We start from the raw sequence: 13599 nt of genomic DNA, 5'->3' as shown, positions 1-13599 counted from the left end.
AAAGGCTAAGAGTAAACGCACTGTATTTAGAGAAAAGAACATAGTATCGTAAAAGTCGTAGAGTAATAGTAACGCGCATCAACCCACACCTACCAGAGACGTTACCACCACCACAACAAGGATCCACATCAATACAAGGTAAGTGGATTTAATATTTTCAAATTATAACATCGGTATATAAACTAAAAGGTAATCTAATAATCATATCAAGTAGTAGTATAATTATTATCTGAATTGAAATTTATGGACTATTGAGCCGGGTACGCCCCTATTCTGTCGCCGCTTAGCCCCGGTTTCCCCTGTTCTTTTATATTTGTTAATTTTTATTCTACTACAATTTTATCATCTTTTGGAATTTTGAACAAAAATAAATCTTAAAAATATTATTGATGATAAAGAAATGGTTGTGAAATAATACAATATTCTATATCTATTTAAAGGACAATTTGTGTCTTAACTCTCCAATATAAACATAGTTCTATAGAAGTATAGAACGAAATACGAGTGTAACATATCTAATTGCTGTATTGTCAGAGCAATAGAATTAAAACGTATTCATTTGAAAAATTGTGTTAAATTAATTTAAATATTTATATGATCATTGATTTTTCTTAAACATTAAAAAATAATATAGTTTTTTAATATTAATTAATAATACCTATTTTAATGTAAATTTTTTATTTTATAGTTCGAATATTGAAACTATTAGTTCAAACTGTGTTAAGGAAATTATATTATCAAAACAACAGTATATCTTTGCTCAAAACCGATTTCACAAAGTGTACTTTCAATATATTATGATCTAAATCAGCTGTCACGTTAGCATTGCAATTAAAAATTCTGTCTACTGACACCCTTAGACTGCAATAGCGTATTAAAAACAAATGCATAACTGCACTCATTTAATGTATACACTGTACCCATTTTAATTATATTAAATTGATCTGGAAAATGTACTCGTATACATTTTGTTTAGAAGCGCTTAGGGTTTGAAACACGTTGTATAAATCATTATCATCACAATAAATTTTAAAATATGAGAATAGTTTCTCTAAATTTGATAAAAAAAAAGACTTCCATGACGTACTTTAAAATCAGAGAACTACGGAAAATAATGGACCTCATTTGCAGGGAATGTTGTATAATGAGTAGGTAGTCATAATTAAATAAGTTAATAACAAAGCTACTTTGCCCATTTGCAACACTCTGTAGTCTATAATTTGTATTTATTTTTTTTCGTAACAGCTATAATAATGGCAAAGAGTTCAGAGTTGTATTTAATTAATGGTTTCATAATAAAATCACCATTTAAAATGCTAATTTTGTGGTACAGTTGTTATTGAGTATAAGAATAAACTTCACGATAATAAACGAAGTTTATACCATTCTTTTTAATTATTAAGTTGGTAAAATCGTGAAAAATATTGATGTAAATAAATTGTGTGCTAATTACCTCGTCATTTATGTCATTATTAAAACAATAATTTATATATTTATAATATTTTGGACATTAATTTTAAGTTATCAGATTTAGATAAGTCCATATCAAACTGTTCATGTTTTAGTATATAATAGTAGTAACACTGTACTTATTAATTAATAACAAACTCCAATATCTTGATGTTTAAAGTATAAATTATTTATAACGGTTAATTTCAGGAAAAAAGTATATACTAAAATTAAAGTTATAAAGTCTGGTATTTTATTGTCAACTTATAGAATTATTACTCAAATTCTCTTGCATTATAGAAAAAAAAATAGACATTTGTAGGATTTTTTTTAACGTAATATAGATATGAATGAAATTTGAGATTTCTAGTCTTGCTTGCGTATACATTTTTGTATGAAAAATAGGTATCTCCAATAAATTGAATCGTCCTTCTCTGGGGTTAAAAAGAAATTATTTTAGAAGGATATAATTTTTTTATTAGAATTGTTGTATACAACTGAAACGTCCTCGGGCAGTCATTATCAAAGCATTTAAACCGTTAGGCACTGTGCAAAATGGAAATAGTCATAGTGCATTGAATAATAAACTTGGAAAAAAAATTGAGTGTTACCTTAAATTAGATGTTCTTTAATTTTTTTATTAAATTATTTATTAAAAACTGTAGAATTTCAAACAATGAAACACATAAATATATACTTTTACAAAGTATCTTATATAGAAAAAAAAACCATTAGGAGAGTTTTGTTCGGAAGTTGACAAATAATGGAAAACTAAAATAATTTAAATGTTCGAAATACATTATTATAGTGTTTGGTGTATCTCATTATATCAATATTAATGTTAAAACGTTGATTATATTATTTCAAAAAAAAAAATATTTGTGTTCACCCCATTGTTTATCTACTCGTAGGGGAAAAAATAATTGGAGATATGTAATTTAAATAAATATAATTTTAAAAATAACAGTTCTCGGTTTAATTTTTTTATCATTTAAACATTCCCTACCTGCAGGTAAGCTTGAACAATAATTTTATAGTCCCTAAATAATAATTTTTATCATGACGTCACCCATCAACATAATATAATAGCCTTGTTGAGTATTTGGTCTGAAATTATATAGCATTACAATCAACTCGATTTCACACATTTACTTTGTCATTTGAGTATTTCCACTAATAGTTTACCAGCAAAGACATTTCACGCTGGACCCTTTAATTCACTTCCACCAATAATAGAGGTTGTTTGGTTTTCGTGCGCCAATAAAAACCTTTGCACTTGGGCTTGGTGTTATTTGAATATATACATTTTCATAAATACGCATGTATGTTAGTTTTATACTCATACCTACCCATTTTGAATTTTGTTTTTATTAGATCTTGCATAATATTCATTTTTATTTTTGAAAATTTGTATTAAATTTTATTTGGTTTTGTTTATAATCCATACGCATTATATTATGATAATTTAATAACATTAACATATTGTTTAAATGTCACTTTAATTAAACACACGCGACACGCGTACAATGCATGTCGGGCATTCTTCTATCACGATGTACCTAAGTATGTATCTAGGTGCATATGGATATGAAAACAGATAATAAATAAAATGATTAAACAGATAATTTAATTTAGAAATAAAAATATCGTTTGATTAAAATATTTTAAGTTGTGATTATCTTGAATAAAAAATTGTTTGTTGAAAGCTGCTATTGAGCTATTTTGTTTGTAACTGTTTACTGTGTGACATTGATGAGACCTAATTTTGAAAATTCATCAAACATTTTGTTATAAATTAAAAAAAATATTATTTGTTTGTTATAATGATATTTATAAATATATTTTTTATTGTTACTATGGTAATTATATTAGTTGCTATTATAATTCTTTTAATTTATTGTAAATTATTATTATTTATTGCACAGTAATAGATCAAATAAAAATGTTATTGTTTTTTTAATTCAATTATAATATTATTATACTTCAAAAAATATATATTTAAGTATTTATAATCAAGAGAAAAAAAGTATGTAAACAGATGTATAAGTTGCTGATATATACATGGAAATGAAATAATCAAACATAAAATGTGAAATGTTATAATACCTACTCAATGTTACAACGATTTTTATATTATTTAAGCGGCAACTTCAAAATGCTAATTTATTATTGACTTAATAAAGTCCATTTAGTTCCATGTGAATAGACAATAATTACTGTGTTGTGTCCAGCCCATGTAAAAAGTTGAAAAATAAAAGCAATTTCGTTTGAACCCCTGTCAAGCCGGAAAAAGTTTTGGTGACAAACGGGGAATAGCGAGAGGGAAATTGGAGTTTATCAGTTGACCTTAACATTTTTGGTTTGCCAGAAAAATAATCTGAAATAAACATGACAATAAAATAGTAAAAAGCGAAAACAACTTTTAAAATAGGTATAGTTTTAGTAAGTACGGTAGTTATTTTACTACCAATAATAGGTAGGTGAGTATACAATGTGTTGACTATGGTAAATTAAAAAAAAAATAAAACAATTTAATTTCAGCAAAATCGATTCTAATTAGTAATTACTTTGTTAAAAATAAGTAAATAATTATCAAAGCACAAATTACCATTGTTTTCTTATTGACTTTATTTTCATCAAAGTTTTTAAATTAGAAACCACTCTATTTATAAAAAAATCGCATAAAAGTAATTATTTGTAACAACTTTGTTTTAGTTTTTTTTTCGTTTCCTGGATCAGAATTGGAATTCCATAACTTTACCAATTTATTGTGTAAGTAATAGAAACTCACAAATATGTACAAATAAACAAACATCGACAAAATATGAAAATTATTCATAGGTATACTAATATATATAGGTATTTGTACCTATTTTACGTTTTTATTTTTTTTTGAAATAAAAATATGTGAAATACATGAATTTAAATTGTTTTTATGTATTTATGCAGTAGGTAGCCTATTCATCATTTGTTATCAGTGTAATTTTTTAAAAATTATATTGGAAAAATCTGAATAAAATTTTTGAAACTATTTACAAACAACTTAGGTATCTAATAATAATTCGTATTCTTACTTGCTTTATTTTATAATACATATATAGATATATATATATATATATAAATAATATATTTGTAATTTGTAGGAATTATATCTGCGCTCTAACAGTAGATTTATATAGATTATTAAAACAAAGATACCATTTCACTTTAGTTAACTATAACTTATAGGTACATTATGAAATAATGTCATTTTTCAGATTTTGTTAGTTACTCATAAGGTAAATATTTTATTTTATTAATGGTATCTACTAATATTTTATAAAATATTGTTATATTATTTTTTAAGTATATCATTTTTTCATAATAAAAACTTGTTGAATATACTATTTACTAACAAATATAAAATGTTGAACGAATCAAGGAACCAGAAAGTTTCATGCACATCCATCATCAATTGAATTATTTTTACTCACTTGACTCACTTCTCCCGTTAAATCTTAAAACAGTTATATTACAATAAAATTAATAATATTTTTTGTTGAAAACATATTTATTTAAATATTTATTATGTTATTTATTATGTAGTATAAGTCATGGTACTTATATAAAAGATTCCCCAACAAATTACAATGATATTAAAAGAATTAATGATATAAAATCATACGTTTCATAAGGGTGAAAATTTTCTGTAATTTTGACTCAATGTACAAAATGTAATTTTGGGAATTCAACCTGAAATTCGATAAACCACTTTAAAAAAAGCCATTCCAAGTATCCATTTATACCCAAAATGAAATTTAGTATTCTAACAATGTTCATTTTCCTCCATTATCCACCATGTTTATTTGAACAAGTTAGGTACCTATCATACTCTGGCCAAGGGTTATTGTTCTATATATTTATATGTAAACATCAAGTTTGAAACAAATAAATATTATAATTATCATTGGAATGAAATATATAGAGAAGTATTCATTTTTTATCGCAATGTAGCTTAATTTAATTTATATTTTTTATATTAGGTGTGTTATACTTAGATAAAGATACAAATCATATTATTTATGTCTTAATTTTGTAGGTACATAATGTAATACAAATAAAATAAATAATATATTATTTAAATATTTAAAGGAAAATGGACTTAGTTCAATTACAAGAAAATATGTGCAGGAAAATTAAACTTTCATTCTGTTTTTGGTGGAGGTAAATTTGAGGTCCTTAAAAATACGATACCGGGAATAATTTATAAGCTGTTATCGAGCAAATATTAAACAATTTTATAAGCTTTTTGCTCTCACATAAAAAATAATATTTTGCGGAATTGAATAAACTGTATTGATTGGCAAGTGCTATTTTGGACAATTTTAAGTTACTCAAATACCGATAAAAGTTACAAATCAAATGTTATACCTAGTAACTTGAGTGTGTGATTAACTTATAATAGTAATGTACGATTTCGTAAGATGAGTCTTCACATGACTAAATGGTTATGACCAAATGCCATGCCCATTCTTTGTGAATTAAACGTCATGTGGCTCGTCGATTGTATAGTATTAATAATCAATTGTAGTATGAATATTAGTTTATAACTGGAAGAGATTAAGAAAATAGTTTTAATCCGACAACTATACAAATTCAAGACAATGACGTACAGCTACGACTACAAAAATTAATTAATTTTTTTTATGAATAAAATGATACACGACAATACAATGAGGTCTCCAAGGGTACGGGTGGGTGCTGGAAAGTGGAGTGAAGTACCTTGTAGCTTTTTAAAAATGTACACAGTTTTTCAACTTATATATTCTATAACTGAACTATTTATGATTACCGACTTACGTTGTATTGTTACAATTATTATAAAAGCACTATATAGTGGGCTGTGGCCCTTCCCAGAATTTTAACCCTAATTGCGACTATGCTCATATGGCCAATAGGTCCTTAAATAAATATTGCTTGCTCTTTGTAGCTATATACATTATATGTAGTTGATAATATTATACACTACTAAACTTCTTACAGATATATGGAGAGCATTGTACACATTTTACACAGATAGGTGAAGAGCAAAGTGGTCTGGGGCCCTTAAAACCGTTTATTTTCTTTCTCGTCCCACTTTAAATGTAATAAACCATCAGCCGTCACGACAAAGCAATATTAAAAAATTCAAGAATATGATATTGGCCGTATAATTCAGTCTATTCAAAATTATTATTTTTATTATTTTGAAATAATCGTAGTTAGGACTTTGTATCGTATTAATAATTATGGTTCTAATGTTTTCATTAGTTTCTACCTTTTGATAAAATAATAAGATATTACTTTGTGAAACACTTTAATTATTAAATTAAATAAACACTCTCTTAATAATCGTTAATTTTAACACGTACTACACCATTTATAATTTATATAAATAGTAAAATGTATTTTAATTTTTCAAATAACTCTTTTTCTTTCGATCGCTGTTTTTCATCGCCACTTTTAACTTTCGAGCTCATTGCTCATCGATTTTTTTGAATTATTAGTAAAAAAAAAAACACGCAATCGATGATAAATACAATTAATTAATAATATTATCGATATAATAATAATATAGTGTTCACGATGTATGTAGTGTAAGCAGTGTATCAGTGTAGATGTTAAATCTAGGAAAGTTCGGCGGATTTTTATTATACTATTAATGTATTATACTATGGGAAATTGGGATTTATCAACACTGTTTCGTCATTTTCCATAAAACTATAAATAGATAAAATATGTCTTGTGTTCATTATTTTTCTGCGCATGTATTGTTGATGTAAACGTCACTACCAGTCTAGCTATACAGTATACCTAAATAAGACTTGCTCGGCGACAAGTATACTAGACCTAAGTGAATAATGTATAATAAGTAATAATCTTCTTTTTTAAATAATAAATAAATAGTTTAAAAGAAAAAAAAGTTTCAAATAGTTGGGACACAGGCCCCGTGGGCCCATTGTATGATTTAACTGGGGCATGGGTGTTCCTTGCACACATAGCGCCTCCGGTAGTTGAGGCACTGTAGGTGGTGAATTCAGAGCTATAGATGAATTATATTTCTGGAATTGAATTTAAATTTTAAAATTTAAAGGTACCTACAGCTGCACTGTAAATTATTAATTGTAAATATTGTAATTGTATTGTAATGTACCTACTGTAATTGTTAGGTAACGGTTTTTTTTTCAATTTTACTATGGGCCGGTCAACACTTTTGCCCGCCTCTCCAAAATTGAAAAGACACCACTCTGTGGCCTTTTAGTCTTTTCTGGTTTTGCGAGTCGTTCGTACTTGCTTTCGTGAAGACGAAATAATATTATCGTTTCGGTCGAATGTACTCCGTTGCCGAATCTCATCGCGTATTTATGGCCAACCAATTCTAGGTTTAATTAAGTACAACAAAAGCCTAAGTACAACAACTTTTCGAAAGTGTACACGATTTACAATCGCTTATTGTACTTACAGTACACACCGATTCGCCCAGAAGTGCGCTAGTGCGGATACCGGCCCAGTGTCTTTGTGCCTGATGGCACCTTCATGACAGAGTTTAATGAAACGTCCATCATCCATCAGCCTTCAACATTACCAATAATTACTGCCTACTGCCAAGACACTAGCCCGAGTCTCCACATAAAGGTTAGGTCATTCGTAAATTATTTAATACCTATGTTTGTTGATACCCTATTATAATATATAGTATTATAGTACATTGTTATCAATCGTTTTTGTTCTTCTAATATATATGTATATAAATATACTATCAACATTCACTTCATAATAATCACAGTTTTGTTGTTTTATTATTAATTGTATTATTTATTATTTTTACCGCCGAAATTCTGTGCACCAATATTTATTATTATTTATATATTTACTATCAGCGGTGTATATTCCATCAGTTTCCATCAGTTTCCACACACTTTTCACTTTTCACTTTTTACCTAACCTTGTGATATGTTCCTTAAGTTTCTACACTTTTTTCACTTTTTTCCGTTCTCATATTATATGCGGTCCACTCTCATATCACGGCTAGTGCCCATACATTGCTGGAGCAGAAACCGTACGCTTACGTGAGCGGACAATACCAGCTGATGACACTCAGTACACCGTCGATCCATCATGGCTATTCAAACCATGTTGCCCCACAGGCAATATTACGAGTATTTAGGGCCCCACGATACATTTTTAAATTATACAGTTTTCGAAAAATATTTTAAAACGCTCATGATTTGACTCAAAGGTAAAATATCTAAAAAAAACCCATAAAAGACCTGAAAATATTCTTACATTATATAGTTGCATAGTAAATTGTAATTTGAAGTAAAATGGATTATTATTGACTTAAAATTGTCTACATGTTAAGCGTCTGTAAGATGGATACAAAATAAGCAAATTTTTGTATTTACAATTTTATTTAGTTAGAATTTATATGGAGTGATTTTCTTATTATTAAAGGTAAGAACATTATCTGGGTTTTCTCTTTGATTTTTTTCGAGGTTAATATTTTTATGGAAGAAATGAATACCTATTAAAAGAAAACTCAACTATGAAAAGTCACTTAAAAATTAAGATACAGTAAAACCCGGCAAGAGAGTGAAAAAATAGACGGACAATGTATTTTACCTTTAAGTTTGATAATAGGTCAATTCATTTTATCATTAAGCTAGCAACACTAAACTGGAATAGATGATCTCAAATATACTATGACGGATACATCACATGTAGGTTGAGTCCTCTAAATACACAGGCGGCTATTTATAAAAATAAATTTATATTTTTTAATAATAAGTTGAAATATATAGTAATATTAATGAGAAAAGACTGAGTTCAAAATTAAAACATTTCAAAATATGAACACTGCAATATATTATAACAGTTATCACAGCTTTCAGATTATATAAAAATCTCCCTGTTCAAATAAAAATTAGTCAACAATTTATAATTTTTAGTTGTTAGTAAAGAGTTGGTTATTGATTAGTGAAATAATTGTATTAATATTATTAATATTATACATCATATCATAGATATTTTTATTTATTCTCAATCCTCTTCTTATTATTACTATTAGTTATAAATTTATAATATTGTAGTATTCGTTTTTTTTTTTTACAGACTTATCTATTGGAGCAAAGCTTCTACTCTTTGTGATATACGATTCTATGCAATATTAATATATTTAACTTATTCTTGCAAAAATAAAAACTGCAAATAAATAATTTATTATTATTATTATTATTAAATCATCGGTTTTCACTCCATTCCCCAAAAATGTCTCTAGGAAAGCATCTGGGAGGAACTTAAAATCCCATTATTAATCTCGTGTATGAGGGGAAAAGCTTATACAACGCTAAGAGATTTATGTCATCCGGTGATACCATCAGAAAGGCCAAACAATGAACAGTGTGATGTTTCGAACAGGCAGATCTCTTAAATGTTTTTGTTTTTATTTATATAACGAGAAGAATTCATAATGGATATATATGAAAAATCGAATTTGAAAATTTTAGTTGGTGTTTTTGAGACAAGTTCATCGCATTAAAAATGTACCAATTAAATACCGTTTATGTGCAACGAATATTTCCAAGAAACTAACTCTCATTGTAGAGTTAGCAGTACAGAAAGAAGTATCATCTAACCAGGTGTTTCACTGGAGGTATACAAATTATACAAATGGAACAGTTCAAAGGAGTACAAAATTAAATGCGACACATCAAATATAGGAAACATATATAGAAGCCAAAAAGAACCAGTCATGACTATGTAGCAACAAACAAGAAACTGAAAGCTTTTTAAAACATTAATAAGGGACCAAGTAAGAGAAATGATACTAACATGGCTTAATAAACCATATATTTAGTTACTGTAGGTAAAATACATTAAGTGTAAAGTCTGTAATAAAATAGGTCATTCAGCAAAAATGTGTAGGTACAAATAAATTTAAAATCATTATGTTGAGGTAGATCCTAAACCAGTATACATGTTGCATTACATGTGGTTACATCCATATATAATAGAACTTTAAAGTTCTAGTAACTTTAAAAATAAAAGACGGGATTATAACGATATTTTGCAAACCAAAGCTTATTCATTTTGTGTATAGGTATACAAATTGGTTTTTAAAAAGTTAATTGGAACGTTTGGAAAGAGGAACGTAATACGATTGACAACGTAGGGTCTTGTCAGGCACCACACCTACGACAAAACCAAATGAAATAGTAAGATTATTTGTTGATTAAAAAATAATTATATTTATTACATATAAACAGGTTCACATAACCTTAAGTTGAAGAATTGTTAGTTTGAATTATAAGTTAAGAAACTTTAAAGTTAATTCTATTTTTGAAATGCCCATAACTAACATGAATTATTTGAGTATACACAATCAATATTAGTGTGTAGTATATAAAGGTAGAGGTTACATAATATATTATAATATATATAGTAAAGCAATTACCTTTTGGAACTAAGCCGGCTGGCTGAAATTTTCAGGCAGGTGTTGAAAAAGTACATCAAGGATTAAAATGAGTGAAAAACGTTTGATTGGTGTTTTTTTTTAATTAAAAATTGTAATACACTATGGCGTATGTGTTTTGATTGCATTTAAGTATTTAACGCGTATTCTTAACGGTGCTATCTGGTAACAATTTGGATTAACTTTAACAAAATAATAATTATTATAAACTAATAACTATATAGTACATAATTTGTATTTAATTTTAATATTTTCCCGTATAGATAATTTCTACAAATAGTACGTCGGGTAAAGCCCTTCTCCATACACACGGTCAAATATACTTAATTTTGGTATCAACATTTTGCCATTTTAATTTAAATCGTTAAAACGAAATACTTGTGGGGGTCTCAAGTTCACAACTTGAATTGATTTTTTTTCAACTAATCAAAACGTAATTTACCAAATGTTTGTAATATGCGTGAACGTAACATTACAATGATTTTTTAATGTGTGTGAAAACAGTGCTTATATTAAATTTCAGCTAATAAGGAGTGTAAACGGTCAAATATTTTATGAAATATATGGCCCCAAACAAAAATGATGGTTCTATTTTTTTATTGTTCCATACATTTTTAATTTAAAAAAATGACCATTGGTACACGCGATTTTCACTAAATGTTTGTGTTAGCATTTTCTATACACCAAATAATTTTGACTCATGTTGATCTACTTATAGGTACATTAAATTTTCAATTATTATAATTTTTTTTGTTATTGAAGTCTATAAAAATATGTCAGCTTGGTCAAAAAACTTGAAAATATAAATCAAGGCTCCTCATAAGTTGTTGTTAGGTACTAAAAATTAAAAAAAAAAGTCGAGCGTAAGGTCCACAATTATTTTGACACAGAACTTAAAAATAACGAAAAGTTGCAATCATTTTAAGATAGAAATTCATAACATTTTTTTTACAATATCAGTTGAAAAATATTAAAAATACACAGGCACATTTTTGTTTATTAATCATTTAAAGTTCAAATGTTGACAACCTTTCTTAAATTTAAAATTAAAAAATGATTTTTTAGTTGAAAACGTATTAAATGTTCAACTTTTATAGTTAAGGACTGAAAATTTAAAACAAGGTTCTACGTGAGTATTTAATTTTGTAACCAAAAAATCTAAAAACAAACAAAAAGCAATTTTTATAGTTAGTTTAAGTTGAAATTTAGACGAAATTACATATTAACACAAAGAATAACGATTTTAGTAATTTTGTTGTAACTCGGTTCCAAAACAGCCCAATTTTACATAAGTGTACAATGTACATAATATTTTTCCAGCATCACTGATAATTATAGAATAATATTAATTCAACATATCGGCTACCGTATTAATAATAATTAATAACAATATAAAATATCCTAGACTGATATACCGTGTCCGCTCATGATCGTTTTTCGTATACAATGATTTATCATTGAATTAAAATTTAATACTATCCAATACACCGACCTTCTAGACCTTCTAGACATCCACTTACCTACTTTTTTTAAAATCAAAAATAAATTTCATTTATAATATTTATTTCATGACTTAAAATGTATTTGAATAAAAAATTGTGTGGATAATGATTTGTTCAAAAGAAATCGCACCACATCTTGCTATGATTTGACTATAGAGACGATCGATGTCATGAGGTGTTGAAAATAATTGATTTTAATAGTTTGTAATGATGATAAAAATATTTAATTTTTGTGCTTATAGTTTTGAAACAGGAAGATGAAGTTCTGGGTGAGAAGGTTGGCAAGAAAAACTCAAATCAAACCTAGATTCTTAAATTCACAGATTAAATCAATGTTAATTGTTTTACTTATTTGGCTGCCAGGCGGTGTTGTGCAAGAAAATTTCGTGCTTGAAGGTCGTACAACAAATGCACAATACTAAAAACAAATAATGGACCGCCTTATCTAGGGTGGATTAGACATGATTGTCCCTCTTCCATATTTCAGTCACGCGATTTTTTTTCTACTGCACGCTAATGCTTCATCTGATGCCGGTCTAGTTATGATTACTTTTTGGCACAGAATGACGTCACTACCCTTCATCATCCATTAATCGCTATATGTCTATATCTATTGGTTCAAATCTATTTATGTTTCTTAAATTAAAATTGTAATTGAAAGAATAAAATCAGTTTCCAACGCTTGGAACATTTCGTTGATTTAAGGAACTGTGATAGAAGAACAAAAATCAGTTATTAAATCACAGGTACCTATGTAGTTATCATTTCTTACAAAATGTAAATAATTGTATTAAAATGTTCATTAAAATAAAAAATTGTATTTTAGATATTTAAATATTTTTATTTAAAATTACAATTTAATATATTGCATCTTAACCATAATATTACTGAAACTAAATTATATCGCGTTAATGAACAAAATTATTGTTTGATTAGAAAACTAAAATGTTTTTCAAATAAAAGTCAAAGGAATTTGATTATTGTATTGATTTGTATAAATATATTTTCATAATTGTAATGATTAAATTGCAACTAATTTAGTTAACAGGAGTTATATTATAGTCAATTGGAATCCTTTTTAAATGATTATTATTGAAATATGATCAAACGTTGGTTAATATAAAGTTAAAATATATTATAAGCTATACTTGGTTAAAA

General features: G+C 26.9%; 1 long non-coding RNA gene across 1 annotated transcript; it reads left to right on the top strand.

The window, feature by feature from the left end:
• The first annotated feature begins 6 nt into the window (after positions 1–6).
• On the top strand, positions 7–13268 carry LOC111038401. Its single transcript, XR_002604985.1, has 2 exons — positions 7–138; positions 12684–13268. It is a non-coding gene; the product is annotated as an uncharacterized LOC111038401 (long non-coding RNA).
• Positions 13269–13599: the final 331 nt, after the last annotated feature.

This window comes from Myzus persicae, unplaced genomic scaffold (genome assembly GCF_001856785.1).
Source record: "Myzus persicae strain clone G006 unplaced genomic scaffold, MPER_G0061.0, whole genome shotgun sequence".
Lineage (NCBI taxonomy): Eukaryota > Metazoa > Arthropoda > Insecta > Hemiptera > Aphididae > Myzus > Myzus persicae.
This window is presented reverse-complemented; position numbering and strand designations above follow the sequence as displayed.